The sequence below is a fragment of the Jaculus jaculus genome, chromosome 2, assembly GCF_020740685.1.
Source record: "Jaculus jaculus isolate mJacJac1 chromosome 2, mJacJac1.mat.Y.cur, whole genome shotgun sequence".
Classification (NCBI taxonomy): Eukaryota; Metazoa; Chordata; class Mammalia; order Rodentia; family Dipodidae; genus Jaculus; species Jaculus jaculus.
In genome coordinates this window covers 24,549,717-24,573,486 of record NC_059103.1, presented here as the reverse complement: position 1 = coordinate 24,573,486, position 23,770 = coordinate 24,549,717, and the positions used below count along the sequence as shown (strand labels likewise).

General features: G+C 39.0%; 1 protein-coding gene across 1 annotated transcript in view; it reads left to right on the top strand.

Annotated features, from left to right (window-relative positions):
- The window catches only part of Dlgap1 (DLG associated protein 1), a 961,152-nt gene that overhangs the window by 286,875 nt on the left and 650,507 nt on the right, over nucleotides 1-23,770 (top strand). The window contains exon 3 of the mRNA XM_045142954.1: nucleotides 21,826-21,942. The gene's annotated coding sequence lies outside the window, so the exon portion shown is untranslated. The remainder of the gene's footprint in view (nucleotides 1-21,825; nucleotides 21,943-23,770) is intronic.

The window sequence follows — 23,770 nt, the reverse complement described above, 5'->3', positions numbered from 1 at the left end:
AAGATTCATTCTAGGTGGTCATGTGCTTGGCAAAATTTCACAGCAGCATAGAGAATGAAAACACTTTTGTTAATTCTCACAACTTATATATAAATTTATATTTTTATACACACACACATATATATATATATAAATTATATATATATATATATATGTATATATATATATATATAATTTATTTATTTTAGAGAGAGAGAATATGGACATGTCAGGCCTCCAGCCACTGCAAATGAACTCTAGACACATGTGCCACATTGTGCATCTAGTTTTATGTGGGTACTGGGGAATCATACTTTTGGCTTCGCAGGCAAGTGCCTTAACCACTGAGCCATCTCTCCAACCAAATTCTCATAATTTCTTAGCTAAAAGGAAACCCCATTAACATAAGATAGGTGTAGTGGTTTGAATGAAATGCACCTCATAGGCTCATGAGGTTTGAATACTTGGTCCCCCAGATCATGACCATTTGGGAAAAAAATGTTGGGTTTTTGGAAGGTGAAAACTTGCTGGAGGAGGTATATTACTGGAGGCAGACCTTGAGGTTATTAGTCCTGCCCACTGGGTGTTCTGAGCTACCTCACTGTGTCTGTTTTCTTCCTACTGCTCTGACAAGATGTGACACTCAGTCATCTGTTCTTCCAGACTTTCTGCACCATGAAAAAACTTCCCCTGGAAACTATAAGCAGAAATAAACCCTTGCCCCCCATAAACTGCTTCTGTTGAGGTGTTTTGTCCCAACAATGAGAAAGTAACTACTAAAGTAACTTAACAAGAAAATGAGAAAGTTTAATAATAGCGGTATTTTATATATACATGGGCACTACCTCAAGACTGAATGTAGCTCTCTAACAAGTGACCTTGCCCTCCAACTATGCATGGAATCTTCCACAAGGAACAATGGATTTGTAGAACAATGACAGGTTAAAGTTCTTTGAGTCTCTGGGGGTGGCACATGTGGGAAGTTAAAGGCCAGTGAATGGGGCTTGCTGGTGAAGATCCTTCTGATGGCATCTACAGAGCCATAGGGGTCTAACACCATTCACAGTTAACATTCCTTTGTTCTCCTTGGTTAAGAAGCAGAGATGGAGAAATGTTTGTGGGTAGTCAGAAGGAGGGGCAGACAGATGTCTTGTATTTTTCTTCTTTCTATTGCCTTCAGCTCAGCCATCCTTATGCAAAGAGACATACATAAAGGAATATATTCTGGTGTTCTTTACTAGCTGTCCTGGGGAAAAAAATCTTTACTAGGTTCTACACACTCTCCTTGTCCAACTTCAAAGAACCAGCAAGTCTTCACAGGCATAGGCACAATGTCACCAACTGGTGGGTGTATGTGTGTGTATATATATATATCCCAGCACCTCACTTCTCAATGGGCCCAAGTCTGAGATTCTGCCCTTTCCTGTGCTGTCTCTTCTTGGATTGGCTGAGCACAGAGCTGCAGAATAAAATATACATGTCACTACTGTTCTCAGCATGAAGTCAACCCTTCCATTTAGTAGGGTGGTTCTACTACCTTCTCATTAAAAACTACCCGTGGAGGACTGGAGAGATGGCTTAGTAGTTAATTCACTTGCCTACAAAGCCAAATGACCCATGTAAACCAGATGCACAAGGTGTCACATGCATCTGGAATTTGTTTGCAGTGGCTAGAGGCCCTGGCCCTGGCGTGTCCATTCTCTCTCTGTCTCTCTCTCTCTCTGTCTCTGCCCCCCCCTTCCTTGGAGTAAGCAGAATATTATTTATACCACAGGCCGGCTGGAGACATCTCTGTTCTTAAGCATGACCCATATGTGCCCATACACATATTTTGGGAACACAAATATCAGACACTAAAATAAAGAAGCTCAAAGAGAAAGACATTTTAACAAGGGAGCAATAAAGTAAATTAAAAGTTAATAGTTGTTAGGGCATAGTGAAAAAATGATTGCAAAATGGGTCTGTGAAATTCCATAAGAAAATAAGATGAATAGACTTCAAGTTTTGGCCACAAATAAAAGTGGTTTTTACCAAGATAAAGGAGCATCTATCTCCCATTTACCAATGTGTACTCTCCCATCAAAGGTAGCTATTACTTTATATTCTCTCTTATGCCACCATAGTATATATTTCACCCAACTGTGAAATTAAAAAATTCTCCCTGTAGCAGTTGGATCCAGTTTGTTAGCTTGTATCTTATAAAAAACAACTGCTTAAATGCATCTCTGGTGACATTTCAATGATAATTAAAAGCAGGATCCCAAAGTTTCTGTTGCAACTCACTCATCTCATATAACTGCCAAAAACAAAAACAAAAAAATGAGCCCATCATTTCAAACAGGGATCTTATTCTTTCCCAACTTAATTTTTGTGTGTGCATGTGTAGTGTGTGTGGGTGGTATACATGGCACATTCATGTCTGTGTACAGATGTGCATATCCCATGTGTGCATATGTGGAAGCAATAAAAGAATCTAGAGTGCCCTCCTCTATTGCTTATCTGTGTGTGTAATTCCTTGAGATAGAGCCTCTCCCTCTCCCCCCCCCCTTTCTCTTTCTCTCTCTCTCCCTCTTCCTCTCTCTCTCTCTCTCCCTCTCCAGGCTACATTTTGGAAAGTCCCATTGATTCTTCAGTCTCTGCTCCTGACAGACTGAGTTCACAGGCATATGTTATGGCCACACTCAGCTGTTTAACATGGGTGCTGAAGACTCAAACTCATACGGGTCTCAGGCCCCCACAGGCCCCCATGCTTGTGAAGCAAGCACTCCTAACCACTGAGTCATCTCCTAACATTAGGGTTCCTATTCTTTATATGGCTCTTAATTTTATCATTCCACTCATGAGCAACTAGGGTGAGAAGATAAATATGATAAAACATGTCTCCTATTATTATTATTTTATGTGCGGAGCAAAGGCTGGTCATCCCAACTGAGAGAGGTAACAGCAAGCCTGAACTAGCTAGTGAACATCCAGTAGAGCTGAAAAAGTAAGCCACAAGCTCCACCCCAAGTTTCACACCTCCTCCAGCAAGACCTCACCTCCCAAAGGCTCCACCAACTGGGGATCAAGTATGCATAAGGCTTCATCACAAATACATGAGGCTATGGGGGACATTTCACATTCCCCCACATAGGGAAAGAAGGAAAATGGTTTAGGTTAGATGTCTGACTACTCTTCTATTTTTCCTGAAAAGTGTCAAGGAAAGGGAGATGAGATGAGTTGGTCACCTTGCTTTGAAGCACACTAAATATAGGAAGACAAAAAAAAAAAAAAAGATGTTTAGAATGCTGGGAAATAATTCCGAAAGAAAAATTTTCGGTTTCATTCTGTAGATAGCAGGATACTACACAAGGCCCTCAAATCCAGTGTGGGTGGGAAAAATAGTAGAAGGGACTTGGGATGGAGAGGATTTGGGGCTTAGGCTCAGCCAAGTTGACACAATCTGATTCAGAGCATATATTACTAATGTTAGCACTGTGTGTGGGCAAAATATAGAGTAAGGGGTTGTGTGGTGATTTGGATGAAATGTCACCCATGGGTTCATGTGTTTTGAATACTTGGTCCTCAGCTGGTAGTAATTTGGGAAAGTTTGGGGGCCTTTGGGAGGTAAAGCCTTGCTGGAGGAGGACTGTCAAGTCCTGAGGTTTGTTTTGTTTTGTTTTGTTTCGTTTTGTTTTGTTTTGTTTTAGTGCATCATACTGGATGCTCAGAGGTAACTCAGTCTGAAACTACTTACTTCCTGCTTATGTAGAGTGTGACCCAGGCTTCCTACTGGAGATTGTCATGCTTTCCCTGCCATGATAAACCTTTCCCTTGAAACTGCTGCCTCTGGCCAGGTGTTTTGCTCCAGGAATTAGAAGGTCACTCATGAGAAGAAAAAGGGAAAGATGACCACAACAGTGTTGCGGGAGACTATGATAGAGATCTGAACGAAACAGTGGCCACAGAAATGAGCATTCGTCCTAGAAGAGAATAAATGAAAAAATAGACTAATGTAAAAAGAGGAAATTACAACAAATTTAGCTTTTAAATTTAGATTTTAAACCCTAACTGGCTTTGATTTACATTCTATAATTAGACAACTCCTCATTCCATGCAACATAATGAGTGCTCTAGTGGGATTAACAGAGGAGATGGATTTGTAGACTGAGAAAGACTGAAGGAAGCAGAAACAAAAAGCATAAAGTATATAGGTCATTTCAAAGTGACTTCCTAAAGACTAAAACAGAACATTTCCTTATCAAGCTGTCAGAAACTAGCTTTTTTAAATTTTGACTATTAGTTCTTATTCTCCAATATTTTTTTGTAAGTTCAGATAAACAACTTAGTTTGGGCCAGGTGGTGTGGAACATCAGTGTGAATAACTCCACTTTGCTTTAGCCAATTGGACCTTGACCAAACCCATGGTGGCCTGTAAACTAACTTAGCATTAATAAATAAAGGTTAGTTCTGGACACGTGAATTTAGGTAATTTGTAGGTTCACTCCATGAGGATCTCACTTCCACTGGTGAAAAGGATTTGATCCACTTCTCAGACGTCATAGACAGGCTGACTCATGGTAAACATATATAGGCTATAGAGAAACCAGCATGAATACTATACCACATAACCTCATTGCTCAGACAAAACACCCTGACCAGAAGCAGCTTTTGGAAGGCGAGAGCTTATCTTGGATTACGATCTGGCTGTTTTCTAGACGACATTTAATTTTTTGTCATTTCTAACTAGAGATTTAATTGGGAAATCAGCATTGATGTTGAGGGGAAGTTTTGTCATTGTAAGGAAAACATGGCAAGAGCAGATACTAGGGCATTATACCTTGTTACAACAGGTAAGAGGAAACAAGACCAGTGAGTGAGCTCACTGATACTGATGAAGGGGTGAGAGTATCAAATCCTAAAATCCTTCCCCAGTGACACACCTTCTCCAGCAAGGCTCTACCTCTTAAGGGCCTCACCATGTGAGGATCAAATGTGAGACTTAATCACAAACACATGAAGCTACAGGAGACATTTTATAGATACCACCAGAAAATCTAGATAGCTAGCAACATCCTGACTTTGGGAGATTATGGAAATTCCACATAGGTCAATCTAACATAATGTAACATCTAGTTTCTAGGTTTATACCACCCTTGGTTCATGCTGTCTTACCCTCAGGCTTCTAGGACCCCTCAGGATGACAAGTGTTCGGCTCATGGGCTGTCAAAAATCTAATTCTACATGTTTTTTATTTGGATGAAATTTTAAAATATTTATTTTAATCTGTATCATTCATCTTGAATCTCAACATTCTTCAAGCACTAATGAAGTAGAATTGCAGCTTCAATAAATTTTTGTATCAGCAATCCTTTCAAAAGAACAGTGGAAAATATTTTATCTTAGCAAAAATAATTAAATAACATTAGATTGTCCTCTAACACTGCAAAAACATAATCAGTCTAGATGAGAATGACTTAGGAAGTTTTAACTTTGAAGCACCTGGTCTGGAATGTTGTAGTCAAAATAGTTTTCAGCCTGCAGTAGCACATTCTCACCTACAAAGGAACAGTGTCACCTAACACAGTCACACTCACATCTTCTTGTGTTAAGGGAAAGTGTCCTATATGACTTTAACATGGATTATGCTTTTCTCCAAGAATATTTCTTCTAATTTTTCTCTGGTGAAACAGCTGTGGTTGCTATGCCATCAGCTCTGTTGCTATGGGGGATGCCTTGGGTGTTTGCCAGACTATGATTGGTTATTTCAGCACCCTTATGTTCAGGATTTGACATTTTTCTATGTTGAATCATGCTAGTTTATTTTAATTTGAAGGGTAGACTCAATAATGTTGATCAGTTTTGAAAAGAACTGAAATTAGATATAAAAGAATCCCACTGTTTCTCCTCTGAGGAAACATTAAGAATGCAAGTGTTATGCATAGGAAACATGTATGTGTACAACAACATGCAAGACTAAGGAGTTATATATTTAGAAACTTGTCTGTGTGTAAGTCATGTGATCCTTAAATCATGGGATTCAGAGAAATGAAAAGGGGTGAATGTTGGCATTTATGCAGTTATCCTAAACAGAAAAATTATTTCAAATTGGACTTGGCTATCTCCTGTTAAATTCAGTGACAACTGCCAAAATTAACACAATAACTGCTATTTGGGGCTCATTTCAGTAAATACAGCTCTCTGTTTTCCATCACTTTAAAAGCAACAACACAATATTTGTCCAAGGGTAAAGGTTCTCTATCATTGAACCCACCCTTTCTTCCTCTATAACATACTGGTACTGAGTAGTTCAGATAATTGCCAAACCCAAAACTTGAAATTCCTTGAATTTTCTCACCATTACCATGGTGACTATCATAAGTCTTGATCTTTTTTTTTCTTCAAGTGCCAACAGAAATAACCTTTGGGGAAATAAGATCCAGGAGTTCCAGTGCCCTAGTGCTTAGCCACTAATCTATTCAAACAGGACACAAGTTTGCAACTCTTCCAAATAAACACTCAGAATTGGTCTTGTGAAAGAACCAGTTGATCTTGCAGGACTAAGTTGGCTTAACACTGGGTAATCAAGATTTTACCAGTAGAAGCAGATAATAATCACAAGATTCCATGATTACTTTTTCTATTACATTTATACTTTTCAATGTTAGAGAACCTTGGAAGCTAGGCTTATGTGCAAATATGACATTTCTGTAGTGAAATTTATTTTAGAAAATAACTGGATCATTTCCCAAAAGCATTTATTCCTGACTGCTGAGAATTTCTCATATCAATAATTTCTACCCTAAAATCACACCTTATCTTTAATAATTAGGATATTGTAAGGAATTGGATTATACAGAGTATATCATTAATTTTAAGGAGCTATTTATATAGGACTTTTGAGACTAGTGATATATATTAATAAATGCATATATTATATTCCTGAATAAAAAAATTTTCATCCAAAACAGAAAATAATATCAGACAAAAGACTTTGTAGTGGGAATAATTCCCATGATGATATAATATATTATACATAATTCATGAGGTGATAGGATATACTCATATATATGAGCATACCTCTCATATTCAAGAACATTTAAGTTTTAAAATTGAGGTAATTCAGAAGCAGAGAAGTCCGGTAAAGGTTCATGAGAAGCCTGCAAACATTCTCAACTGGGACCTACTCTCCTTCCATGAACCTCAAAAAACAAATAGCATGTTTAAAAAAGTTGTGGTCACTCTAGCCGGGCATGGTGGTACATGCCTTTAATCCTAGCACTTGGGAGGCAGAGGTAGGAGGATCACTGTGAGTTTGAGGTCACCCTGAGACTACAGAATGAATCCCAGGTCAGCCTGGGCCAGAGTGAAACCCTACCTAAAGAAAAAAAAAAACAACCTTGTGTTCACATGAAAAACCCTATACATACATTTCAGCAGTTTTATTTGGAGTATCTCAAAGCAAAGCTCAAACATCTACGAGGAAGGTAAAGGGCTAAACATGCATTCTGCAAAATACTACTTTGAAACAAAAAGAATTGATTAGTGCCTTAAATGAACTGAATGACTCCCTACGGAATTATGCTGAGTGGAGAAAAAAATTAATCTTAAAATGTTACATGCCATATGCAAAATAAAATTCCATTTGCTTGTCATTTTGAAGTGTAAACAGATGAGTGCCTGCCAAGGTACAGGGACGGGAAGGGAGATAGTACTAAAGGGGAAAAGGTATATCTTATATGGATGGAACTGTTTGGAATCTTGACTATCATGGAAGATATGTGAACCTATGTATGATAAAAGTGTATAGGGAACTAAACACACACACACACACACTAAGAAAAACGTTGGAAATCTACGTAAGATGAGTAAGATTTTATTCGGTAAGTTTTAAAGGGATTTTCGTTGGAGAAAATTGATTAGAGTGCACACAGTATCCCTCTGTCTTACTCTGCGTTGTTGCACTGTTATTATGCACTTATAAAACTTCCTCCAGGATCTCAGCTATCAAAGACAGTTTCATGTTTTCCTGTAGAGCTAACTAAAGTTCAGTTTGCCATACAAATCCCCAGCAGTAGTTTCATTTCAAATGCTATTAGCAAAATAAATGCAGCCACAATGTTATACTTTTATAAATGATGCCCTGCTTGTACAGGCAGAGCACAGACAGAGCCTCATGCCAGCCTGTGTTCCTGGTCTTTATCATGGTGCCAGTATAGCTGAGCATGAGGTTGCAGTGCTATGGTATTTGTGAGGTTGGGGCAGCCTGGGATACATAGCAAGAACCTGTACTTCAGGTCTATCCTAAGCCAATGGTGGTAAGAACAGGCATCTTTGTCTTATTTCTGTTTTAAGGGGGGGGGGAAATGTACATATTTTCATATACAGTTGGCTAGAGTAATTTCTCTCCATTCCTAGCTTTCTGAGTGTTGTGATACTTTGTATCCTTTCAAATATCCTTCTACACATTAACTGATATGGTCATATGTTTCTCTTTAACTTTTTGATCAACTGGATTGCATTGCCTTTTTTTTCTGATTGTCTTTTGTGTTTTAATTGTTTAGGAGTTTGGGACATTGCTTTTTACAATGGTGACCCATCCTTGCACCAAGTACTTATGGCATATAATTCTGCTGATACATTATTTAATTCTATCTGTGTAGCAGTTTTCTTCTTTTTTAATAATTTTATTTATTTATTTGAGAGAGAGAGAGAGAGAGACAGTCTGGGAGCACCAGGGCCTCCTAACACTGCAAACAAATTCCAGACACGTGTCAGTTTCTGCACTGGCCTTACGACAGTACTAAGGAATTGAAGCTGCATTATCCAGTTTTCCAAAGCAAGTGGAGCCATCTCCATCTCAGCCCCCATTTACCTTCTTGTTGCTAGGACAAAACACCCAACCAGAAGCAGCTTATGAAAGGAAAATATTTATTTCAGTTTACCCTTTTTCTTGTTGTTGTTGTTCTGTTTTGTTTTGTTTTTAAATATCTGTTTATTTTCAAGGAGGGAGGGAGAGAGAGAAAATGGGTGCACCAGGGCCTCCAACCACTGCAAATAAACTCCAGATGCCTGTGCCATTCTGTGCATCTGGCTTTACTGTGGAGTTGAACCCAGGACGTTTGGCTTTGTGGGCAAGCACCTTAACTGCTGAGCCATCTCTCTATTCCCTCAGCTTACAGTTTTGAAGGAATCTTTCATTGTGGCAGGAAAAGCATAGGAAAGCAGGTAGCCAGGGTGTTGAATCTCCTTGTCACGAGGAAGGAAGTAGTCCAAATGAGCTAACTCGCAACACTCAGTGGGCTGGACTTAATAAACCATGAAATGTGTTCCCAGTGACACACCTCCCCCCAGGAAGGCTCCACCATCCAAAGGCACAACAACTTTTTCAAATTACTACCAGCTGTGGACCATGCATGCAAAACACAGGAGACCATGGGGAGCATGGCAGAGCAATGGAAGGAAGAAAGGACTTAATACATTGGTCATGGTGTGAGAAGGTTCAACCCATCATGGCAGGAGAAGACATAGTGGCAGGAATATGAGGCAGCTGGTTACATCCCAGCAATAGTGAAGAAACAGAGAGCTGGGGCAGTACAAGGACCACCACTATTGCCCCACGCGTCAACAAAACCTCACCTCACAAAACAGTACCACTAATTAGAAAGCATGAGTTCAAGCACATGAGTCTGTTGGGGGGCATTTCACAGTCAAACCATCACAGTATCCTTCTCTGTTATTTGCTCATCATGCCAAGCTGGATTTCTGTACAGTAAGAAATTATGTGCTCCCTCCTCTGTTTCTGATAGCCACTAGTTTACTTCTTGTCTCTGAGTTTTCCTATGCTAGGAATGTCATCTAAGTGAAATCATACAGTAACTGTCCTTTTGAGTGAGTGGCCAGTTTACTTCATGTTTCATAACATACTCATGCACCCTAAGTGTTATAAGATGTATCATAACTCATCAACATATGTCATTTCCTGCCCATTTCACTTTTTAAAATATTTTATTTATTTAGTTATTTACTTATTTATTTATTTATTAGAGAGAAAGAGGCAGATAGAGAGATAAAATGGGAACACCAGGGCCTCCAGCTACTGCAAATGAACTCCAGATGCATGTGCCACCTTGTGCATCTGGTTCATGTGGGTACTGGAGAATGAAACCTGGGTCCTTAGGCTTCACAGGCAAGGCCCTTAACTGCTAAGCCATAGCTCCATCCCCTGTTTCATTTTTATTTACAACATAAAAGGTAGCAATTATAATCTGGCACCTTATGGTTTCAATTTCAATTTCCCCCATATTGAGTGTCATTGAGTGTGTTTCTTGCCAGTTATTTTATTTTGGTTTTGTAGCCACCACTAGCTTCAAACTGTCTGTGTAGCCAAAGCTGGGCTTGAACTCCTGTTCCTGTTGCTTCCAATTCCCAAGTGCTTTGATTGTCGTCATGCAGCATCATGTCCAGCTTTTTTATTAGCCATCTGTATAGACGTATATTGGAGTAATACTGATACAAGTCCTTTGCCCATTTTTAATTGACTTTTGGACTTATTGCTGTTGCTGTTGTTGTTCATGTTGTTCCTGAGTCAGTGTTCTGGATACTAATCCCTTATCAATAAGCTATATGATTTGATGTTATTTTTTGTATGATGGTTTTGAGTTTTTGTGTTTAGGTAATTTTCATGGTGGCTGCTCTGAATATTACATTAGGCAGATGTGACATACCACAATGTACTGGCTCATCATTTTAGTACCTTAAATAAAGTATATCAACCTCACATTCCTTTAGATCCCTTTACCTTTTAAATATCATGTCTTATCATATTATATATTAACATTTGTTCAGTCATCAAGTATGATTTATGAAACACATAAATAAAAAGTGTTATGTCTACATTGCCTGATTCTGTCATCTCCACTCTTTGGATTCCATCCACCAAGATTAAAAAAAAATAGTTAAGTTTACTTTATTTTTTTATATTAATTTCCAATTGGGATTTTTTTTTTTTTACTAAAACTATGTTACTTTCTCTTTTTATGAAGAGAATGTGTAACTGGCGAGACAATGTTATGATAGCTGCTTAAAAATCTTTGTCACATCATTCACCATCTGATTCATTTTCATATGGAAATTGGATTTTTTTTGTTTGGGTTTTGGTTTTGTAAGGTAGGTCTCACCCTGGCCCAGGCTGACCTGGAATTCACTCTGTAGTCTCAGGGTGGCCGCGAACTCATGTTGATCCTCCTAGCTCTGCCTCCTGAGTGCTGGGATTAAAGGCATGCACCACCACACCCGGCTCATATGGAAGTGGTTTGAGGTCCTTCACTATTCAAGGTATGCTTGTTTTGCACAAACAGGTTCTTGGCTGTTGTCCTTCTAAAATTGAATCCCAGCCCTTTTGTCTGTTTAGTTAGGGACCTCAACAAGTAAGTTAAGGACTTACTGTCATGTTTAACTTATTCTTTTTCTATTTCTGTTTGGACGGATGTGCTTATAGCATATGGGATGTGTGTGTGTGTGTGTGTGTGTGTGTACACATGCCTGTGTGACTTAACTTCTACCATACTACTCTAGTTTAGTAAACAGGGTGTCTCAATGAGAGAGGGACATACTGAGTCTGCAAGGGTAAGGAAACTTCTTGAGCTGGGCTAATTCTTGTCAGAAATTAGAATATTAATGAAAGGAAGTTCAAATAATAATATCTGAAATAGCATAAAAGCAGGAAAAAGGGGGCTGGAAGGATAGCTTAGTGGTTGAGGTGTTTGCCTGCAAAGCCAAAGCACGCAGATTCAATTCCCCAGGACCCAAATGCCCAAGGGGGCACATGCGTCTGGAGTATGTTTGCAGTGGCTGGAGGCTCTGGAGAGCCCATTCTCTCACTCTCTCTCTCCCTCTTTCTCTGTCAAATAAATAAAGTAAAAATAAAAATATTTTTTTAAAAAACAAGGAAATACAATGAACAAAGAAAATGTGGAAGACAGTGACTCTCCTTCATAGCACTTTCTATATTGTCCTATAAATTTTCCATGTGTAGTAGAAGCAAAGAAAATATAAAAAGAGACTACCCATATCCCTGTCTTCTGTTTTGTTTCTGTAATAGTCCATCTTATCTAATTTTCTTGGCAGATAGCATTGTTCCTCTCTCACTGCGCAGAGACATTTCATGTGATGGCATTGGCCATGGAAAGTATGCAGACAACTCCTACTGAATCTTTAGCTGATTATAAGCTATGAGGAAACTAAAGAAAATAAGTAGCAACAAAGGTCATGAACTATGTGTGGCACTGTTTTCATCATGCTTTCATGTGGATTCTCTGAGAAAGACATGACTTCCCCACTGTGTCTCCTGAAAGGTATCATGAGGAATAGTCATGGTTATGAATACTTGGTAATTTAGCTGTCATGACTATCTACCCTCCTGGATCTTTCATCCACCGTTGCCATTGAGGATGTACACATTACCTTTCCCTCTCTAAAGCAACAATAAAGAACTTGTTATTGGTGAGAATACACTGAAGAGTGGCATGTAGAGATTAGAAGATGCATGTTTGAAAAGTCAGCAGTTGTGGGAGCTTATCTGCAAAGATGAAGGGTTATAAATTTCTAATCAAATTTGTTATAATATGTTCAGTGTTTGGCCTTCAGATTCTTTCTATGGCCAGAGATAGATCAGGTTGTCTTCAGGGCATGTGTTATATCTACCTATGACCCAATGAGAGAGCTCCAGGATGGTTGTTTTATTCAGATTAATAGCAAATATCACCAGCCTTTGTGACCAAGTACCCAATTTTATCACTTCATGTTGGCAATAATTGACAAGAGGATAAAGTTGTATATTGATTTAGAGACAAATTTACATTTCATAGTTATTTATCTGACACTGGACATGTTGATATAAAATTAGGCATATGACATTTTAAAGAACTTTAAAGAGATATATTGGAGAAAATTTAACTGGAATTGGGGGATTTCAAATTATTTGCTTAATTATTATTATAATTGACTCAGCTCAACAGCTTTAGGAAGTGATCTTCGATTGTCATGTATTAAAAGAGCATGTAAAAATACTTTTGAATTTGTCTCAGAAATTTTACCTCCAGAGGAAAACACTTTCTTCAAATCTACATGACTTATATTCTACATGACATATATATATGTGTGTGTGTGTGTGTGTGTGTGTGTATATACATACATATATGTATCTATATATGTGTGTTTACATGCATACACACACACACACACACACACATATATATATATATATTTAGAGAGCGAGAGAGACTGAAAAACACAGACATATCATGTTGGGGGAATTGACAAAACCTCCATGGTAGCCATGTGCAAACTGAAGGTCCTTGGATACTGTTGGTGTAGTTCAGGCCAAGTATAAATCAGTGATATAACTCCCAGTATGAGACAGCAGGCTACCCCCCCCCCTGCCATTGCTGCTATTGAAAGTCCTAGAATTCACAAGTAAGAGAGCTTGGAGGTAGTATGTCTCAGGGCAAGAGAAGAGAGTGAGCTAGCTCCAAGAGAGAGAACACATTGCTTTTTTTGTCTGCTAGACCCTCAGCCAATTGGACGGTGCCACATTGACTCCCCCATGTGTCCACTGACTCACCTGCCGATTTCTTCACAGACACATCCAGAAATGCTCCTTTCCTAGCTCTCCATATAATTCATATTTCAGTCAGGTGACACTCTAAAATTGACTGTCATATATAACTTTAAGCTCTTCTTTCTGAGGACCTGTAATGTTGGGTCTTCCTTATTTGATGCCATTGTATATTGAAAATCACCATTTTATACCAATAATTGAATTCAAAGACACTTAAATTCATGACAATTTATTACTTGAAAATCATGACATTTTATCAGTACAGTACTAGGATGGAAAGCTCAAAGCAAGAATTTTTCTTTTGAGTTTACTACATTATCTTAAACACCTTAACAGTGTGTGGCACAGTCACCTCACAATATTCACTGAGTAAATCAACATATTTCTTTTAATTTTATTGGTTGCCTTTGTTGTTGGGACAATGATTAAGAAATGTCAATGTTTGCCCCAACTCCATCATAAATTACTACTTATATACATATATTTATCTGTCATCTGTCTGTCTGTCTGTCTGTCTGTCTATCTGTCTATCTATATGTTATCTCCCAATTCTATCTACCAATAAATAGAATTGGGAGATAGACTGATCGATACATAGATGATGTACACATTTTTCACTTACTACTCTCTGTCTTTCCTATCAACTGTCTATGGCATGAACAAAGTTGATGGATGAATGAGGAACTCCAGCCCATGTTGTAAAATGCTTGATTCATGGATCTGCTACTGATTAGCAATGGGAGTTCAGGAATTAACTGGCTGGGAACCGAGTTACATAGGTGGTCACTGAACCAGCATTGCCACTTGGCAAATACAGGCTTGGAAGGAAGACTTTGATCTCTTTGGCAACTAGCAGTTTGGCTCTAATACTTGAACTAGTCACCAATGTGATTCAAAACATAATCAGGCTCTTCTATATTTTGGCATGGAAAATTGATTTTTAAGAATAAATAAAACTAAATCTTATACATAAGAAAAAATATAATGTTAAAAATAGAATAAATCCTGGCTCTCACATTTTGTGTGAGACCTTAGCCAAATAACTTAATCACTTTGTGCCCCAATTTTGGCCTTTGTATGATGGAATGATGATAAAAACACCTAAATACTGGGCATGAAGGCACATGCCTTTAATCCCAGCATTCCGGAAGCAGAGGTAGGAGGATTGACAAAAGTTCAAGGCCACCCTGAGAATATACAGTGAATTCCAGGTCAGACTGGGCCAGAGCAAGACCCTACCTCAGAAAACCAAACAAAACAATACACCTAAATGAAATAATTCATTTAAACTTCATAGGACATGGTAAGCTTTAAAAGCTTTACACTGATGTAATAGAATTAGATTGATGGGTAGAAATGATTGATGAAAAATTAATATAGCTACTGGTAGGGTTGCTTAGTGGTTAAAGGTGCTTCTTTGCAAGACTTGGAGGCCAAGGTTCAGTTCCCAAGCCACTCATGTAAAGCTGGACACAGGAAAGTAGTGCAAGTGTCTGGCATCCATTCACAGTGGCAAGAAGTCCTGTCACTAACACACACACACACACACACACACACACACACAAATAAATAAAACTTCTTTTTTAAAAATATGAATATCTGCCTTGAACCAGATCTGTTTCAGGCTGTCTTGTGGCAGCTAGTTATACCTGAAATGCTATGGTTAGATTCCTTTTCTTGAAGAGCATTTATTTATTTATTTGCATTTGTGTTTGTGTGCTCACGCATATGGGTATTCCAGTGTATCTGGCCATTGCGAATGAATGCTGGTTTGGCTTTACATGAGTGGCTGGGGACTTAGACATGGGCTAGTAGGCTTGGCAAACAAATGCCTTAAAATGCTCAGCTGTCTCCCCAACCCTTGTGGTGTTTCACGCCTCCATATCATAGTGGCTTCTGTAAAATGACATCAGTAGTAGTCCCCACTTTGGAGGACGATCAGAGATTGTAAATGAAATAATATAGTATGCTTAGAACAATGCCTGCCTCATAGCCCACACGCAGTAAATGGCACTGCTCTTATTACACACGTTAGCTCATTCAGAAGGGGTGTGATTGCAAGACTGCGTGGAGAGCAGTCAGCACAGCGAATGAAGAGACGGTGAAGGAAAATCATCATCTGGGCCACACATATTGTGAGTCTAGTGATTTCTTTTTTCAATTTTCATTTTAGAAGACTAGGTATAATCTTATTACTCTAAAGAGATAGGAAGTAAGTTTCTACAATACATGACTGAGAGGCCATTTGCAATGACCTGGAAATTTGTGGTTACACTTGAGTACGCGTTACTTCATGTGCACAAGGGGGCCACATATTTGGAATTCATTTGCAACCGCTGAAGGCCCTGTGTACCCATTCTTTCTCTCTCTCTCTTCTCTCTCTCTCTTCTCTCTCTCAAATATTTTTTTTTAAAGTGTGTGTTTCAGGGGGCAACCACCTGTTCTTACAAGTGTGAATTTGTGTGAAAAGGCCATCTTATTAGAGAGTGATAGAAAGTTTTTTCTCTGTTAGACTTGACAGATGGCTCAGCAGTTAAATGGGCTTCTTGCACAAGCACGAGAACCTGAGGGAGACTGAAACTGCCTAAGTCTGAATCTCCAGATCCTGTGTCCACAACTGGCTATGGTCATGTGCACCAGTAACCCCAGTCCTGCAAAGGGGTCAGAGACCAGGAAATCACCCAGGCTCACCAATAAGACAAAATAAAACAAAAACAGCACGCTCTAGTATCAGTAAGAGACTCCAGCTCAAATAAGAATAGACAGACAAGTTACTCAGGCTCAAATCAGAACAGCTGGTAGAGCAGTGGAGTGGCCATTCTGCTCTGGCTACCACAGACAGCACGCTCCACCACAAGTGAATGCTTGGTTCATATACCACACACACACACACACACACACACACACACACACACACACACACACCAAGTAAGCACACAGACATACACACCAGCAAAAAACATTAGTTTTCTCCCTTAAAAAAGCATGTGTAAGCCAGTTGTGGCAACCCATGCCTTTAATCCCAGCACTCCAGAGGCAGAGGTAAGAGGATTCTTGTGAGTCTGAGGCTAGTCTGCGACTACAGAGTGAATTCCATATCAATCTGGACTAAAATGAGACCCTACCTTGAAAAATCAAAATAGATAAATAACTTGTTTAGTGAACATAAATGTAATTTAGGTTTATCAAGTCTTTTTCATGTTTTTAAGATATTTTTATTTATGAATTTGAGAGACAATATGGATTCACCAGGGCCTCTTTTTTTTTTTTTTTTTTTTTTCGAGGTAGGGTCTCACTCTGGTACAGGCTGACCTGGAATTAACTCTGTCATCTCAGGGTGGCCTTGAACTCATGGCAATCCTTCTACCTCTGCCTCCTGAGTGCTGGGATTAAAGGCGTGCACTACCACACCCGGCTCTCACCAGGGCCTCTTAACCACTACAAACAGTTTACAGACAAATGTGCCACTTAGTACATCTGGTTTTGCATGGGTTGTGGAGAATTGAATTTGGGCCACCTGGCTTTCCAAACAAGGGCCTTTAACCACTGAGCTATTTCCTCAGCTCTTCAGTCCTCCTTAGAAAAAAAAAAATTATATGTATATATATATATATATATATATATATATATATATATATATATATATATATATATATATATATATATGATTTTCCAGGTAGGGTCTCAGTCTAGCCCAGGCTGGCCTATAATTCACTATGTAGCCTTAGGTGGCCTTGAACTCACAGCTGCCTCCCAAGTGCTGGGATAAAAGGCATGTGCCACCACACCTGGTAATAAAAATATTTTAAGGGCTGGAGAGATGGCTTAGCATTAAGGCACTTTCAAAGCCTAAGGATCCAGGTTCAATTCCTCAGTACCCACATAAGCCAGGTGCACAAGGTGGGTGCATGTGTCTGAAGTTTGTTTGCAGTGACTAGAGGCCCTGGTGCACCCATTCTCTCTCCCTCTCTCTCTCTCTCTCTCTCTCTCTCTCTCTCTCTCTCTCCTCCTCCCTCCCTCCCTCCCTCTCAAATAAATCAATAAATAATACTGAGCTATGGGTGATATATGAAACACTGTGCCCATTTGATGTATGCAATTTGATGAGTTTGGACATATGTTTTTGAAAGTATGAGCAGACCAGGAATGTATCAGATAGCTCCATTATGCACATGCTAAAGTCAATTTCTTTTATCATTGACTTTTTTTTCTTCAAATGTATAGTTGACCTTGAGTGAAATGGAGAATCAAAGAGAAAATTTAAATTAAATTAAAACTTAAATGGGAGCTGGTCATGGAGGCACACACCTTTAATCCCAACACTCAGGAGGCGGGGGCAGGAGGATCTCCATGAGTTTGAGGCCACCCTGAGACTCCATAGGTCAGCCTGGGGTAGAGTGAGACCGTATCTCGAAAAACCAAAAAAAAAAAAGTACACTTAGTTTAAATCTGGGGGTGGTGCTTTTTTTTTTTTTTTTTTTTTTTAATTAGGAAATGTGGTAAGATAGCCACATGGAAAACATGAGACACTCACCGGGAGAACAGAAACTGAAATGATTCGGCTTGAAGTTGTTTGGGAATTTTAGAAGCAGCCAGTCCATTTTCCAAATCCCATAGAGACCAGCTAAGCTAAAGTTGACGTTTGAAGAACTTCCTGGTTAATGGCAGTGTCATAATTTACAAGGCCCCAGGCAAAATGAAGATGCAAGCCTTTGTTCAGAAAGCTGGGACAAAGGGTCATTGAAGTTACTAAATTATAAAGCTGTTTCCTTTGTTGCTACACTTTTTCTTGGCATATTGTAGTGGTTTTATTGTTGCTTCGAGTGAAAATGGAAACCTGTGGCATTCATCACTACTGTGAATTTCAACTTTTTATTTTGTAATTCTCATAGAAGAATATGAATCCTTGAAGCACAGAGATAGCTAGGCAGTTAAGAGTGCTTACTTACAAAGCCTGAGGGCCCAGGTTCAGTTCCCCAGCTCTCCTGTAAAGTACTGAGCCTTGATTTTTTTTTATTTTATTTATTTTTTTTTTAATGAGAAAGGGTTTATAGTCCAGGCTGGTCTTGATCTACCTATATAACTGAGGATGACCTTGAACTTCTGAACCTCCTGTATGGTTTTATGTGGCACTGGAGATTCAAACCAAGGCTTTGTACATGTTAGGCAAGCACTCTACCAACTGAGCTACACTCCCAGTCTGCCTCACTGTTTCTTATCTGCAATTGAGAAATCACTAGAAAATGGACATGCCTACTTACTATGTGTTCTAACAGACTCAGACACATGAGAAGTCAGAACCTAAATATAGACCTTCTTATGGGGTTTATGTTACTTCAAGGGTTTCAGGGTGAAGGAACTATCAGGCAGACAGGTGGCTTAACCTTGTCTTCAAGCAAACAACAATTTGTGGACAGTTGTAAAATGTATATATTTTTAACATAAAACAAGATTTCAAAGATATGGTGTTACTTACTAGGTAAAAGAAATGATTTGTGAAGAACAATTTAAGAGAAATTATCTCAGTAAGATAACTATGCCAAAATTAGAAGACCTGCGGTCTACTCCTTGCTTTGAGATTGACTGCCTGTTGCCTCAGAAATGCTCTTTCATCTCAGAAGTCCCCCAGAGACTTCTGCTTATGAAATGAAGCTAGAATATACAAGGTTTCTAGATAAAGAGTTCTTTAGCTAAAGAGGCATTTATAATGTCCAGAAATCATTTTAAGGAGATGATTGTTATCTTAGAAGTATGTTTTCCCAGAAATTCCAGAGGCTATCAGCCATGCCTCCAGGTAAATGTGCTTCCTCAGCTGTGTGCTTAGAGCTCTAGTTCAAGGAACATCTTTCCCAGAGTTCCACGCTTTCTTCATCTTAAATGTTTCATTGTTAGATGATAATGTCAATAGAAACTTTGTCTATTTTGTTTTCATGGTTTTTTAAGATCTTTCAGCTCTTGTCCAAACCAAAATTTGCCTTTCTACCAGAAAGTTCTATTTTATGACTTATTAAAACTGTTAACATTCTATCAGCACATTACCTACTTTCAGCTTAAAAAAAAAAGTTGACAGAATGTAAAGTATGGGTTTGATTGTGTCTTGCAGAAAAAGGATATTTTTCACAAATAGACAATCTTATAATGCAGCCAATAGAAAGATTTCCTTAAACAAGGAAATTAAAACATATTGAATCCCTATATTCACCCAATACTATGCTTTGCATGCATTGTTTCACTTGACCCTTACATTATCATCTTTGGTAGGTGAAAATAAGAATTATAATAACTACCAGTTAAAGGTGCTTGCTTGCCAGCCTGGGTTCAATTGTGCAGCCACCAACATAAAGTTAGACATGCATTTGTTTGTAGCACACACACAGACACACACACAAATAAATAAACAAAAAATAAATAAAAGGGGGCTGGAGAGATAGCTTAGTGGTTAAGGTACTTGCCTGCAAAGCCTAATGACCTAGGTTTAATTGATTCCTTAGTGCCCACGTAAGTCAGATGTACAAGCAGTGTGTGGATCTGGAGGTCGTGTGCAGTGGCTAGAGACTGTGGAGGACCCATTTTCTCTCTGTCTTCCTCTTTCTCTCTCTTAAATAAGAAATATATTTTGAATAAACAAATAAAAGATGATAGTAGATAAATCAAAGCTTGGGTCTTTGAATTGTGAGGCTTCTAATAATGGGATTTAACTGTATCTTCTATAGCATGGGTAAGAATTGCACGTGAAAGTTTAACATCTCCCGGGGCTTGTCGGTGCTGACTTAGCACAGCATGTTGTATTATTGCCATTCTGCCACCCATAGCACTCTAATACCTGTCAAATTTGCAAGCTTCAAAATAATCTTTCAACAAGCTCGGCAGAGGATTCTGTGAGCTTTGATCTTTTGCAATGTCTAGAAGTCATTTTGGAAACTAAAGGTCTGTGTTTCTGTATGACCTAACTTCGAGACAGAAAACCTGGGAGATCATCCTCCCTTGATGTCCACCAACTGTGTGAAACTGATCTCTGACTCAAATTCCTCTTCTGCAATGTGAATTCTCCATTATAATTTTAATAAATAGTTAGGTTAAAACAGCATTCACACTTTATTCTTGGTTGTAAATATGACATCTCTGCTTTTCACTTAGATTATTGTCTTTTTCATTCCCTGATAGAACTATTTTTGTTCATTTTTATTTATTTATTTGTGAGCGACAGACAGAAAGAGAAAGAGGCAGAGAGAGAGAGAGAGACAGAGAGAGACAGAGAGAGACAGAGAGAGAGACAGAGAGAGAGACAGAGAGAGAGAGAGAGAGAGAGAGAGAGAGAGAGAGAGAGAGAATGGGTGCACCAGGGCCTCCAGCCACTGCAAACAAACTCCAGATGCATGCGCCACCTTGTGCATGTGGCTGATGTGGGTCCTGGGGAATCGACCCTTGAACAGGGGTCCTTGGGCTTCACAGGCAAACGCTTAACCGCTAAGCCATCTCTCCAGCCCCAGTGGAACTATTTTTATATGCCTATAAGTGCACAAAATTATATTGTTTTGCAAACATAGGAGCAGATATTAGTGGTCAACATCAGATCATTTGTGTGTGACACAAGTCCTTTTCTGTATGACATTTCAAAAAGGAAAATCACCACCCAACATACAACATGTGATAGGATTTGAGATTATCACCTCTCCCACAGATGTGGGCCCAGTGATAAGTTCCATTTTTCAGGAAGTGTCATTAGTACTCAGGGATAAAAGACTTGCCTTCCTCAGCAAACCCACACAACATACTTGAGAATATTGTACCAGGATGGAGTCCAGCTCTGAGGTGGAATGAATCACCCTGGAAAGAATTACAATGTTTAGTCGTTTTTCATTACCAATGGGTGGTTGTGGGATTCATAAAACAAACCATGCACAGAAAATAAATATAATTTTGTGTGTATACTTTATCTTAACAATATTATGGATGCTTGTATATTTTTACTTTATAAAGAGAATATAAATTATAGTCATAGACGAGTATTATATACAGCATCAATCTATTTGACATGAGTTTTTTTTTTTCCAGTTGATAAATTTTCTATGAGACGTAAAAGTATCCAGTGAGATATCATGTAAAAACACTGCCATGGAAATGTTCAATGAAACAATTCTTCTCACATCACTGAATTTCATGGCTGCCAGTATAGTTTAGGAGATCACATTGTGTCTTTTTGTCTCAGAAGAGTCATTCTGTCTAATTACTGCATTATCTTTCAGAACAGTTGATCATCACATGCCAAGAATGACATCAGATTAAAAAAAATAATAACCCGCAGTTTGGATCTCTTTCTGTGTGAAGCAAGAAAAGAAAAATAAGAATATTGATTATCCAAGGTAAAACTTCTTCATTCCTCCTAGATAACCCCCTTATATGACTTCCTCTTAAGCCGTGCTTTGTGAAACAACCTCCTATCTCTAATAGTGTGGTATATTTGAACAAAAATATTTCTGACTTATCATTCCAGAGGTATGCATAGGCTACTGAATTTAAAATTTGTGTATTTTTTTAACTCCTTGGTTACCTGCACAGAATTTGATCAATACTTAATTAATTTAATTAATATGTTGAATTAATTAATTTAATTTATTATGTTCGATTAACTAATATGTGTTAATTTTATTTCATTAATTTAATATGTTAAATTAATTTAATTATTTATATTTAATTAATATGTTTAATCTCCATTGCTGCCAATCTAGAAGGGCATATCAGCAAGTGCCATTACATTAAGCATGGAGTTATTATGTGGATGGCACAGTATTGGCTTTTTTAATTATAAATATAATTTGTATGGACACAATATGTGTTGGTACCATCATTTCCCTCCTCCCTGCCCCTATTCCGCAGAGGGCCCACCCCAGCGGGGTTGGTGAGATTCCGCATGGGGTTGTGGGTTATGAGTTGTGAGAGCAAATGTCAGTCATTGGGGAAGGGAGTAATGCCTCTGGGGATGCCTTCTCAACCTGTGGCTCTTACAATCTTTCTGCCCCCTCTTCCACAAAATTCCCTAAGCCTTGATGGGTGTGTTTTAAGTCTACTTCAGTGATGAGCTTTGAGGAGGCTCGGGACTTCTGCTTCGGCAGGTGTTGAGTGTCCTCAGCGTCGGTCTCCTTCACTCTGGTGCTGATGTCAGGCGCACCATGGAAGCAGCTCTCTCTCGCTCATCCCCCAAATTCCTCTGCGGATGAGCAATTTGGGCCTTGGCTGATATGCAAGGGATGATTTATCTCCTCGGGTCTTGCTACCTTCTGAAAAAGAAAGACAGATTGTCCAATGGAGAGTGAAGTCAGGATAGATTAACTGAAAAAAGTTTTTAAAGTTTTCTTATTATGTGCAAATTACATAACCATGCTCACCATGATCAAAAACATACTAAGAAAGGTACCAGAGTCACTCGAGCCCATGCTACGATATCTTACCCATTCACTACAGGATTTGCTAAGCAGGAAAGAAGGATCTTAAAATGTATAAATAAAATATACTGCCTAAGTAATGTAGGTCAGAAGGGGAGCAATACGTGTGAATACTCCTGGGCTAGTGTCCTTGCTTTTGGGTACAATCCAATGAAGACAGTGACTTTGTAAATGGCAACTTGAGGGGAATCTGATCCAAAACATGCAGTGTGAGGAGCACTGAGGTATGTGGGTACATGCCTGCAATCCCAGGACTTGGGAGGCTAAGGCAGAAGGGTGGCAGGTTTGAGGCTAGCCTTAGCTACATAGTGATGCCCTGCCACAAACAAGCGAATAAATACATAAGTGGGAGAGAAAAAAAGTTCGGAGAATGGATCAAGGGAAGAATCACAGATGAAAGGATGGAAACAACAAATTTACCCCCAGCGTGCCATGAGCACTTGGTTCCTCAGAGACCTCGTAGGAGGGGTGTGGATACTTTCTGGAATTTCATTCTAAAGGACATACAGCATGAGAATTTACCATCTGGCTGTACCGTCAGGCAATGGACTTCCACACAATTTTAAGTTGTACTGGCACCACCTGAGGCAGGAGGCAACTCAATTGTCCCTGGAGGAGGGCATTATAACAGCAAAGACAGCCCGGCATGGTGGCGCACGCCTTTAATCCCAGCACTCGGGAGGCAGAGGTAAGAGGATCTCCATAAGTTCGAGGCCACCCTGAGACTACATAGTGAATTCCAGGTCAG